This window comes from Ischnura elegans, chromosome 11, assembly GCF_921293095.1.
Source record: "Ischnura elegans chromosome 11, ioIscEleg1.1, whole genome shotgun sequence".
Taxonomy (NCBI): Eukaryota; Metazoa; Arthropoda; class Insecta; order Odonata; family Coenagrionidae; genus Ischnura; species Ischnura elegans.
The window spans coordinates 42577105-42589169 of NC_060256.1; positions in this window are offsets into that span (position 1 = coordinate 42577105).

A 12065-nucleotide genomic window follows, 5' to 3' on the forward strand; every position below is an offset into this window, starting at 1 on the left:
TTGGGTTAATTGGGTCAGTAATCATTTGTTAGTTATATGATATTAGAATTAATGTAGGTACTATTTTTTACTATAGGTGTCCTTTCTATTTCTTACTTTGTTATTAGATAGGTAGATTTGTTATTCATGTGTGTCAAAATGCTTCTACCAGGTAGTAGCCTACTTGTAAAAGTATGTAATATTAATAGTAATAAAAAATATAAGAAATACTTTAAATTTATTAAAAGTAAATAATAGTTTTCACTATTTTTAGAACAGCGTAATTTTAATTTTACTTACAATTTAAATTTAGGACCTTCGTGATCTTGAAGCCCTAGGTAGAACTAGGGCTAGGGCCACAGGATCAGGAAGTGTCTATATTTAAATTTTAGTTACTTAGGCTATAGGGAAATCCGGCCCTGCCTCTCAGCGGTTCATCCTTAGTGAAGTAATCAGTTGACGTATTGTCATCTCCAAAAATCTTCCCTTCCTGACGACTCAAGAATATTTCGCATCGCTTGCGCCGTCTTTATTCTTGAAAACGCGTAAGGTTTCCTCGAATAACCCCACAGTCTCACTCAGCAACAGGGAATGTGCCATTCGACTGGCCCATTCAGCGAGAGTCGGAGAGAAGTGCGGGCGGATGGAAACAATAGAAGCGCGATAATGGCGCGCGATTTCATGCCCCAACAATGGCCGAGTCTGAGCTGAATGGCGCGAGATATAATTACTTTTATGCGCATAATATATGAATTTCACAGAGGAGAGATAGAGAAAGAAAGGTACGCATATAAAAAAAAGTTAAAGCGGTTCCCTTCCATTCGAGAGAAGAGAATGACGCACATGATTCAATTGTTATCGTGTAATTGAATAAAAAAATAATAATGCCTTTTATAATCGCGATAAAGTGTAAAACTTTTTATTCTTTCATTTGAAAAGTTGTTTGAATCGTTCGTTTTTTGTCTTTCCTTTTTCTCTTTCGTCGTCCTGTGGGAAAGTATAATATACAAGTGCAGGTTGGACCCGAGAAGGCGTGGATTGTCATTTGGAGGAAGCAGCGTATTTTCCATTATCTCCTTTCAAACCAAAAGTGAATAGTTTTATTTTTGTTCAATTCAAAAGGAGCCATTCTTTCCATTGCTTTAATACGACTCCACAAGCTCCGTTTATCTCAATACGCAATCGTCACGCAGTCTTAGAGATTATATTTGTCTCATTTTATCTTTTGTATTACCTCCTCGTTTTTTTTAAGGTTACCGGTGGGGATGAGTCGATTCCACCTCTTCTCGATTCCGATTCTTTCAAATCGATTCCCGATTCTAGATTCCAATTCCATCAATTCTTATTCGTATAAAAATGTGGGATATTGATTTGCCAGTAGCATTGCTGTCATTAAACTTTAGGAAATCAATGGAATAAAAGACCCAAATATTAAGTTACCCAAAATTTATATTTATTAAAAATAGCGAATTAGTATTAAGTATAGTAATATATCCTCAGCTTTAATAAAATAATAAATACACGTATAATATTTTAGACAAAAATTGTTACTTAATAATGTTTCCTGCACAATGTTGTGTTGCGGCTATTGTGCCCCGACCAAATAGTGTATGTTCTTAATATTTATCTTCCTGCAATCAATGGGTTTGGAATCGACTTTTAGCAATCGATTCTCGATTCCGATTCCGTACCCGAGAATCGGCTTTTGCAATGGACTTATCCCTAATTACCAGCACCTCTGTTTTTTTTTTGCTTCAACAAATCACTGAAATGGAACCAGAAACCTGTTTGGCATATAAAAAATATCGATGAGGCAGTGATGATGCCCGATATTAATTTTATCCTATTCAGCTGTGTATGATACACCTGATTTTTTTTATCATTCCCTGATCTAAGAGTGTGTCCAAGTGCTGAGCGCCGCTTGTAGTATGTTCTATACATCCGGTTCTTGAACATTGTAAGCTGTTTCCCCTCCGTCTCTTGAATCTCAGACGTGGTTGATGACGAAAGTAGTAGTAGTATTTGGATTTAGGGTGCGTCGACGGCTAGGTCATTTCGCACCACTACTGTGTCATTTAATTACAAAACATATGTAGAAAGAGATCCATTGCATATGGTGTCTTCGCACAAAGAGTGAGCATGATTAGACTTAATTAAAAATATTTATTTCTCTGAGGAACTGAAATGTATAATTTAAGTTGGTAGGGTGGTCTCCTAAAATGACTTCTAGGTCTCCCCCTAGATTATTACGTCTTCGCTTCGCCGTACTTAACACAATCTATCATGATATGTCTAATATTTAACGGGCACCTACAATCGAAAAGAATGACGAAAGATTCCAGATTTGGTGTTATTCCACACTGAGTGGAAGGGTAGTATCTAACTAAGACTAAGAAAGGGTAGTATCGATCGATTTATCGATACTATTTCACTATTTATTGATATTATTTCAATAGCATGGCCTTATATAATATCAATACTCTGCGTGCAAGCAATTTGTTTCATTTTTGCATAAAACACATTTCTTATAATTGTTACATTATTTTCACGTATCATGGGTGGTACGAGGGGTTACTATAACTACGATGACAATTTATTAAGCGGATTACTATTTGTCAGTTCTATTTTTGTAGAAGAATGAGGAAAAGGCAAATTTTTTTTTCGGAAACTGCACGTTCAGGTCTGAAGAGAATATATCCAAATTAAGTGTTTCGTCAGCCTTATTTTAAGTCTTTAAATCAATTAAAAATGTTTCGTGCTCAACGTCTTCCTAACAAAGTGAAATATAAAATCCGAAGATTCAAGTGTGATTGAGTGGAATTTTTCCTTATTGAAATAAATACTTGCAATAGGGTAGTTTCCTTCATGAAAGAAAACGAAAGGCATTGATTGCGATTCGTTACCCACCATTAGTGTATTTATAATACACAAATTATTTGGTTTTTGAAATACCGGTTTAGACGAATGGCATTGGTCAATTTTATCCTCATTTGAAAAACGCCAGATTGGCGCCCATGCGATGCCACTCCAAGTGACGTCACAGGGACCTAGTTTCTATACGAGTAGAAAGGAGTTTTACATCGTCTGAGATTACCACTTCATGCATGAGGCACAGAGCTCAAGGAAACATGTCTTAATAATCACCTATTAAAACTGGCTAAGGTCGGAAAGTTTTCTTCGTTTGATAAGGTATTAATAAACCTTTTTTAAGCCAAGCGCTACCAGCCAGCAAGGTACTCAGCTACCCGCTAGCATCCTGCGTCCTATCAGCGCTCAGAGCCTCGATCAAGGTCACCTCACAAGGCGGGAGGGGGAACCAGAACGACGTCACACGGTGTTTTCCCGGCATTCATACTAAGCCGTCGCGTTTTCGCGCGCTTGAAATTTTTCACTTTTCATTTAATCGCGAAAAATAGGTATCGTCATTTAAAAATCTAAAAGCGTGAAATACGTACTCCAGGAGTAATAATCTTTCGATTTAGGCAATAAAAAAATAATAGGAAACCACCCTATTTTCCACGATTATAAAATGTATTATGACCAATATTTCAATGTTACTATATTATTTTCTAAATAGATGATGTAGTTACATTGAAACCTAGGTCATAATAAATTTTGTAATAGTGTGAAAAGTATTTATTTCAAATTAAAAGAGCTATAACTTTGTAACGTCTATAATTTTGTTCACCTGTGGAAGTCAGTTTCATCAAATACATTCATTACCTCTGTATCACTTCAAAATGAATCCAGTAATATTAAAAACATAGATTATAAAATTTCACACAAAAACATAACAAGCTTCTTTACACAACAATAAATACAGAAAACCCTAAAAATCTAAACAGTAATGTAATATATAAACTTAAATACCACGATTGCAACAGTTGTTACATAGAACAGGCATCGCAGTATTTTAACAACAGGTTTTACTTACAAGAATCATTCATACCCAATAGAATTATAGCGTGTGTCCTAGCAAACCATAGTATAAACAACAGCCTTACATTATACTTCAAAAATACTGATTTTTAGATTATGAAAGTAATTTAAAAAATATTACTTTTTTAAAATGATTCATATTTCCTAAAAGGAAAACAACTGTAATTAAAGTTCAGAAATTGGCAATCTAAGTAAAATTTATTTTTATTTAAGAAATAAAAATTGATGGCAACTATTATATTGTACCAGCTAAGTTAAAATCAGTACAAAAGTCTTTGCAAATACGGTATGTCAAAATTCTTTGCTCTTCTTTTTGATTTATATACAATTGAATTCTTTAAATTAAAAAAAATTATTATTGTAAAAAATCTGGTGATATCTTTCACGCCCTCAGATATCAATTTAATAAATCCATATTCATTCAAGGCACTGAAGAATAAAAAAAAACATTGAAACGTTGGCAAACATGTTCATTCTTAGACCTATACTCCGTTACGTTAATCAATATCAAAAAATAATTACACTTGAAACCTATGGTAGGGTGCAGGAATAATCGTCTGAAACTGTTCTTATCCCGCCTTTATCTATGGTTAATTCTTCCGCACAAAAAACAGAAGGATGTATCCGAAAGGAAATCAGTTGATTAGTCTTTCGTCGGAGCAAAACAGTACCGGGGAATCACACACACAAACATACGATGAGATCGATGCGCCGCTTGGGAGCAAGATAAAGGAATCACAGAATAGATGAGCGTAGTGAAAGAAGGAATGAGTTCCAAAGCTCGTCGGTAAAAGAAAACAATATCATAATGGCATGAAGGGGGTGGGGGTGGGTGGAATGATACAGGCGCGGTTTGACAGCTTGATTAAACATGCGCGTTATTTTAAAAGCGGGGGTTCTCTGTGTGGACTTCGGTGCCGGAATCAATAACGTCTCCCATCCCACAAGCGGAGAGAGGACTGATATGATTGAAGATCTTCACTGAAAAGAGGGGGGAGAGGAAGTTTTGAGGGATATGGAAAGGAGAGAAAAAAAAAGGATTAATTATCTCCTCCATATCCGTGGGTATGCTTTTGTATGTCGGCGCAGGACTTGGCGGTGTTGGTTTGCTTTTCGGCGGATTGAAGAGAGAGGATGGGGACCCTATAGTCCTCCTCCTCCTTCCACATTGCCGGATAAAGGGGGAGTGGGGGGAGGCTGTTCCATGAAAATGGGAGGATCCGCGCGGGGTTAGGGGGAAGAGGAATGTGGCAGGGGGTGTGAGTTTGGCTGAGTTAGCGGGGTGGGGATCTGGTAGGTTGCGTTCGAGAGATGGGATGTGGAGAATTTCAGGGGGGGGGGGGTGATAGGGGGTGCATGAATTGGGGTGGGGGTGGAGAGAGGGAGGCCTCAGGAACATCTGTTTTCTTTGCATTTCGATTGCTGAGTCATCGCGGTTCGATATTCAAGTCTCCATTGTTGTGAGGACTGAAGGCTCTACCTCTATAGAGGCAGGTTTGGTTGGTTGCCGAGGGGAGGGTTGATGTGGCAGGGGGATTTGTAGGAGGAGGAGAAGAATGTGAAAAAAAGTAAGCCTAGGGTGGTGGGAATGGAATTATATACATATATAGTACCTAATAACAAACCCGATTCTACTATTCCTCTCTTGGAAAGGAATGAAAAGTTATTTATAAAAACGTATCTTGTTCTTATCAAGTGCAGGCTTCACTAGGTTCTACCACGTATCTATAGTTCGAAATGAATCACTTTAATGTTACACAAAACTTTATTGTTCCGAAACTTGGTTTCAACGACTATTTTGTCCTATACAATCCTCTAAAAACTATTAAATTCATTATATGAGAATATACCCTACCTTGATAATAATGACTAAATAGTAGTTGAAACCGAGGGTCGGAATAATAAAGTTCTGTGGAACATTACAATGTGATTAATTTCGCTTTCTAAACGCTTCTTGGTTGGATGGCCATCGCTTGTACCACTTGTTTTTTGAAACTAAAGCAAACCGGATTTTGATTAATGATAATCATCATTATTATTGGGAACCTAACCTTGAAAAAAGGGAAGAAGTAACCATAAAATGAAATACCACGCAATTAAAAATGAGTTATATATAACGTAAATCACGCAACTAAATGCGAATGGCAATGGTATCATGCGTAAAACTGATTCATCAATGACTACTGTCATGGTCAACAGTACCATTATTTGTTATTAAAATTGAATGACGATGAAAGTTTTGATTGTTGATTTCAAACGATATTTGAGATTTTTCGGATAAAAATTTTTATTATATGACTGTTGCGAACTGTAAAAGAAAATTAATCGGAAAGAGAAGAAATACATTCAGCCATCTCATCAGTGGCGTAGCTAGGGGGGAGGTCCTGGGGGTCCGGATCCCCCCCCCTCCCGAAATATAAAAACACAATTATTTTCATTCATAAAAGAAAACAAAATATTGACAAATCATGAAATTTCAAAATATTTCTTTAACAAATGAAGCTTTTTCGATTGTGAAAAGTGTTAAAATTAGTTTAAAACCCTCTAATTGGTACCCTGTTTTTAAAAAAATGTTCCCCCTGGTTTTGGACCCCCCCCCTGAACGAAATTCCCGGCTACGTCGCTGAATCTGATGATATATCCGAGCCCTCAATATTGGGTGAATGTACATTTTGATCATAAAAACTGAAACCGCAGCATCGAGTCCAATGCTTAGTAAATGGAGAAACTTGGTGGTGGGGTACAACGGGGGCCTTGAAAGCGAATTGAAACTAAAGGTACGTTTCCATGAATGCGTCTGGCGCGCACGAGCGCGGCCGGCGCACAGTGGGCTGAAATCGAAAAATAGCTGGACAAAACCTCGAAATCGATTTTTTTGAGTGCGGAAATTGAAACTTTACACAGTTGTTGTCAATACACTGGTGTATTTTTGACGTGAACCGTTTTTCATAGGTGAATTTTTTAAACAAATTACATGGCCTCAACGTTGAACAAATTTCGCAAAAATTACCCTCATTGAATTTTTTTCGAAATTCAGCATGTTAAAATTAATGCCATACCTTCTGTAGTTATTCAATAGTAACAAAAATTTACAATATTATCATACGGTTTATTATTGTGAATTCTTGGTAACTTTCACGACTCACTTGTCAGTTGTATTATTTACGGCCGATACGATACAAAATGGCGGACCCTATTTTGTGTTCATGTAGGATTATAAAAATACGATCACCGAGTTACCTAGAGATATTTACACCACATATATAACAAAACCTACAGAGTATGATACCTAAAGGAGAATTGCGACCACCTGCGACGCCGAAATTAAGATCAATTTTCGAACGTGCGGCACAGTTCGGAGCTTGTTGCTGGCCATGGCCTGACCATGTAATTTGTTTAAAATATTTACCTATGAAAAACGGTTTGTGTCAAAAAATGCACCAGTTTACTGACAAAAACTGTGAAAAGTTTCAATTTCCGCACTCAAAAAAATCGATTTCCAGCTTTTTTTCGATTTCAGCCCACTGTGCGGCGTGACGCGTCATTCTTCGTATGAACTATTCTCAAGAAGGCGAATCTACGCGTAGGAGGCTCCCGCGCGCTGCTCGCAGCAGAGAAACGACAATGAAACAAATGAAAAGAGACGACCGTGATAACTTTCACATTAGTGTTGTTGTAATTATCTTGTGTGGTTCATTTAAGCCAAAGAAGTATAATGCCTCCATTTTTTCTTGGAACCCGTTTCTCTCACCCTCACGTCAATTTGCCGTAGGTACGGGGTGTAATATTTGTCACATAGAGGCTTCCATCTGGCCGACAGATCTTTCGCTGCAAAACACAGTGGAGTTACTACTCAAGCTTTAACATTCGTATGGTATGGTATGATATTTTGGGGAGGCGACCGACAGCTGATGTTGTTAATCATCAATAGAGATCGAGGACTCCAGCTAAGTAGCGCTTGGAACCTGGCATTTAATAGGACGAGGAAGGAGGAAAAATCCCGGACCAATCAGAGACCACCTAGGTGAAGGAGGGGGGTATAAATATCGAAACACAGCGACATCGGCATCATCAGCCCTGAGGATGTTGGGAAAGTCTCCCAACGAAACGTCGGCCAACACCATGCAGACCCTGACCCGGCTGGAAACCCGAGAAGCTTTCATCCAGCTGAGGACATTTGCGTCATGAGGGAAGGGTAGGTAACGAAGGGTGGAGAGAAACCTGGCGTCGGCATTAGCCTGCTCTCAACGAAAGGCGCCAAGGGAACCACGGCTTAACGTCCCATCCGACTGACGGAGTGTTGCGCTTGATTTGTCCTCCACACAACACTCTAGCAAGGATCGGGCACTCTCTGAAAATTCTCTGCCACTGCCGGGATTTGAACCCGAGCCCGCTGGGTGGGAAGCTGACACTCTAGCCAGCATACCAACCCGTTCCCCTTTAACCGTTAACAGTACAATGTTCCCATTTGGGAACAACTTTATAAAAATTATATTTCATATCCCATGATTACTTTTATAGATTTTTTATGTAAATAACATATATAAGTATTTTCGGAGCGGATGGAGTGAATTGCATGACTTGTGTATGCATTGGTCGTTAATTATACTTTTTCACAATCGGTTATTTTCATCGGCTCTGTAGTGAGTATGCTGTTTATTCGATATTTTTCCTTACTCTCACTCTCCAGTGACAAATGCTCATTTATTCAAAAGATCAGAATATATTAACACATTACGTTGTTAAACTTAGATTTTAGGCCACGTGTATATTTATTTTTCAAGCAACAGCAAAATTTTGGGGAACATCCTTTACAATGCATTAAAACATTTTTGTTCAGGTTTTCTTCCATAATATCTCTTAATTAGTTGGAAAATAAATAGGATATGCAAATAAAATGATAAAAACCAGTTGGTGAGTTAGTTCGGTCTTTAAAGGCTGTACATTCGTCACCTTTGAGAATCATCAGAAATTAAAGTCCCCACTTCCTTCCATTCCAACAGATATTCCTATCTCCCTCCGGGTTTTATATTTGAGATTTCGGTATCTGTAGTCAATAATATTATATACGTGAGTATATTTCTCCATAATTTCGGTTGTAATAAATTAATCAACAGAGACAAGACATACACAAGCATAGAATCAGGACCGAAGGTGGGTTGCAACGCACCGGGGCCGGGGTCCAAGTCAGAGACTTGTACGCCCGCGCTCCCGGGGAGGGTTTTGGTTGGGAAGGAACAAGGAAAGAGTCGCCGCCGCGACAGGAGCCCGGCGACGTCTCTGGGATAGGAATAGGTTTGGAAGGGAGGGACGTGGGTAACAGTGTTTAGTTCTCATACATAAACAATTTACTAAACACCTCGCCGCTATAGAAGCGACGAGGGCCCACTAAACAGCGAAACCCGGCATCAGCCATTAATGTGCGAACGATTTTGGAGGATTTTCCTATTAAAAAGAAAAACCCTTCAATCAAATCGTTGGATACATACGCAAGCAGCCATGTTGGCGAGACTCACGCGTTCCGCGCGTCGAAAGCTGAGAAGATTCTCAACTTCGGACGATGTGTCTCCCGCGAACTCACGCGAAGTAATCCAGTCTTCTGATTGGCTGAAGAACCCATTTTCGCGTCTCTTGAAAACGCACCCTAAATATATATCATCAGAGGGAAGCAATAATAATAAATAATAAAAAACTATTATAAACAAAAAACGTGGACGAAATATTGTTCTGTGTATTTTTCTAATGTTTAGTATGTAAGCTTCTGCTATCACAAACAACACACTACCCTGACAGCATAAACATATGCGCTCAAAAATTTTGTATTGTACACTGGCTGGTTGGGGTAAACATGGCTTTACCGGAAGGGCTATTATAAGGCGCCTTCGGCGCGCCACATAATGTGGTGAAAAAGAATTATCCAGTGTACAAGAGTGTGTAAGAGAAGGTTTTTACAGTTGCTCGAGGGTGTTAAAATCTTCTTTCTAAATATAAGCTAACGCACCAAATTATGGAAAAGAGTGGTGTCATGTCGTGTTCGAGATTGAATTTAACTGCCAATCCTGAATTTAATTATTTGAAAGTTTTGTATCTTTCTCATATTATTTTAATGTGGAATCACAATGGATAGAAAGATTTTAGTGAATTGAAAAGGGAAGTCCAACTGAGAAGAGCAGATAGGATGGGAGTATACGCAAAATTATCCATGCATTTATGTCTTAACCTTTAGAATGCTTTTTAATTAAAATAACTCGGTAGAATTTCTTGAAACTCTACTTTGAAATACGGATGCCTTGAATTAGGGCAATGAGAACTTATTTATTTGAGGAGTTTCGTTTTGCAATTTTTTCTCGAACAGGTTCCATCTATAGGTAATTCTTCGAGACTCAGAAGTGTTTAGGAAACTAGTCTCCCAAACAAGATAACATGGCGGTTAAGCGTTATACCTTTCCCCGTTTCGCGCGCATTTAATTAGGCGGCGCCACTGGGCAGGAGCATCGCTTTCGGTGTGACTTTCACCATTAACCGTGGTGGAAGTAGTAGTTATTATTTAGTAGTTAAAATCTTCTCGCACGTTTTAAATGTGTGATAAAATATGATCTTTTGGCTCAGTTACGTATTACTGCAATGTATTTCCTCCAGAATAATGAAAATCGATGGTTGGTAGCTTCGTGAGTGGCGATTTTAAAATCTGATTTTTAAAGCGCGCGGAGGGACAACAATTCTAACGACGGACTTGAGAATACGCTATTTTATAAATTTATTTATTTTATTTTTAATTTATTCTCAAACCACCGAATACAGCTCATATTGGCCATTTTAAATCAGGGTATTCAACAAATTCAACAAGTAAACGTACACGAACAACCACGCCCTGGACCAGGGAAACCTACCCAGGCGGGACTAGAACACGCGACCTCTTGTTTGACAGGCGAGGACGTTACCCCGCCGCCACCGAGGCCGGCAAATCCAATTCCGGCCGGCCGGAATGGATACTGGACAATGATATTGACGATTAAGATTATATACATGCAATAAATGTTTCCATTTTATTTTTATTCTTTTAGGGTATTTCAAGTGTATCAGATAACCCTCGTGCTTCGCCAATGCGTGAGGGAGGGGTTAGGTTAGAGTAAGATGAGTAAGAAAGAGAGAATTTCTTTCGAAAGATCGTTCGGCCTTAATGTACATATTTTTTATTCCTCTTTCAACCCTCACGGTTCGGATGTAGACGTTTGATGGCCCGATGCCACCCCCATTGGACCACACAGCCAGATATCCCCCCACCTGAACTTTTCTCCTCCCTCACGTCGTCCAACTCCGCTCATTTCAACTTTTACCGACACCTCTGATGCCTAGCCCCGTCCCTCCACCTCCGTTCCAGCATTTTTCACTGGTGAGTTCTCTAAACACTCATTTCTCTATCTCATTTTCTGACACGCTTCTAATCCAACATCTTTTCTAATATCATGCCCCCATTTCTTTAAATATCTGTTCGTTTTTGATCATTTTGAATGGTCTAATCCTTTCTCGTTCTGTGTTGATGAAGAAAACTGCTGAACTTCTGAAAACATATCTCCGGGCAGCATCCTTGTGTTAGGACGATAAGTAAAACACCTTCATCTGCATCTTACCCTGCTAGCCACTTACAGAGATGTTTGGCCGGGGATGAACAACCAACGTTCATCAGAGGATTAAAATTACTTCCACAAAAGTGCACTGCGCATTATTTACGCCACAAATATTTATGACACCATCTACTATAACCATACTCATGAAGGTAATCGGCCTACTAAGATGGTACATGAAAAAAATCCTGTTAACGCCTTTTTACACATTCAGTAACGGATACAGAAAAATCTCGAGGGGGGGCGCAAAAGATATTATGAGCTGCTCATATATTTATCATAATGTAAAATAATCAATGTACATGCAAAATTTTAGCTTTATTTAAACTGATTATACGCATATACATGATAATGCTATCTTATGATATAAAAAGTTACAATTGTGGTTCTACAATGTTCGGCAATGCGGACAGCCCCGCAAGGGGAGGGGGGCGCGCGCCCCCAGCAACCCCCTATATGTATACGCCACTGTACGGGGTTCACGTAATAGCACAGATTAGAGCGGCCTTAATTTCTCATTTT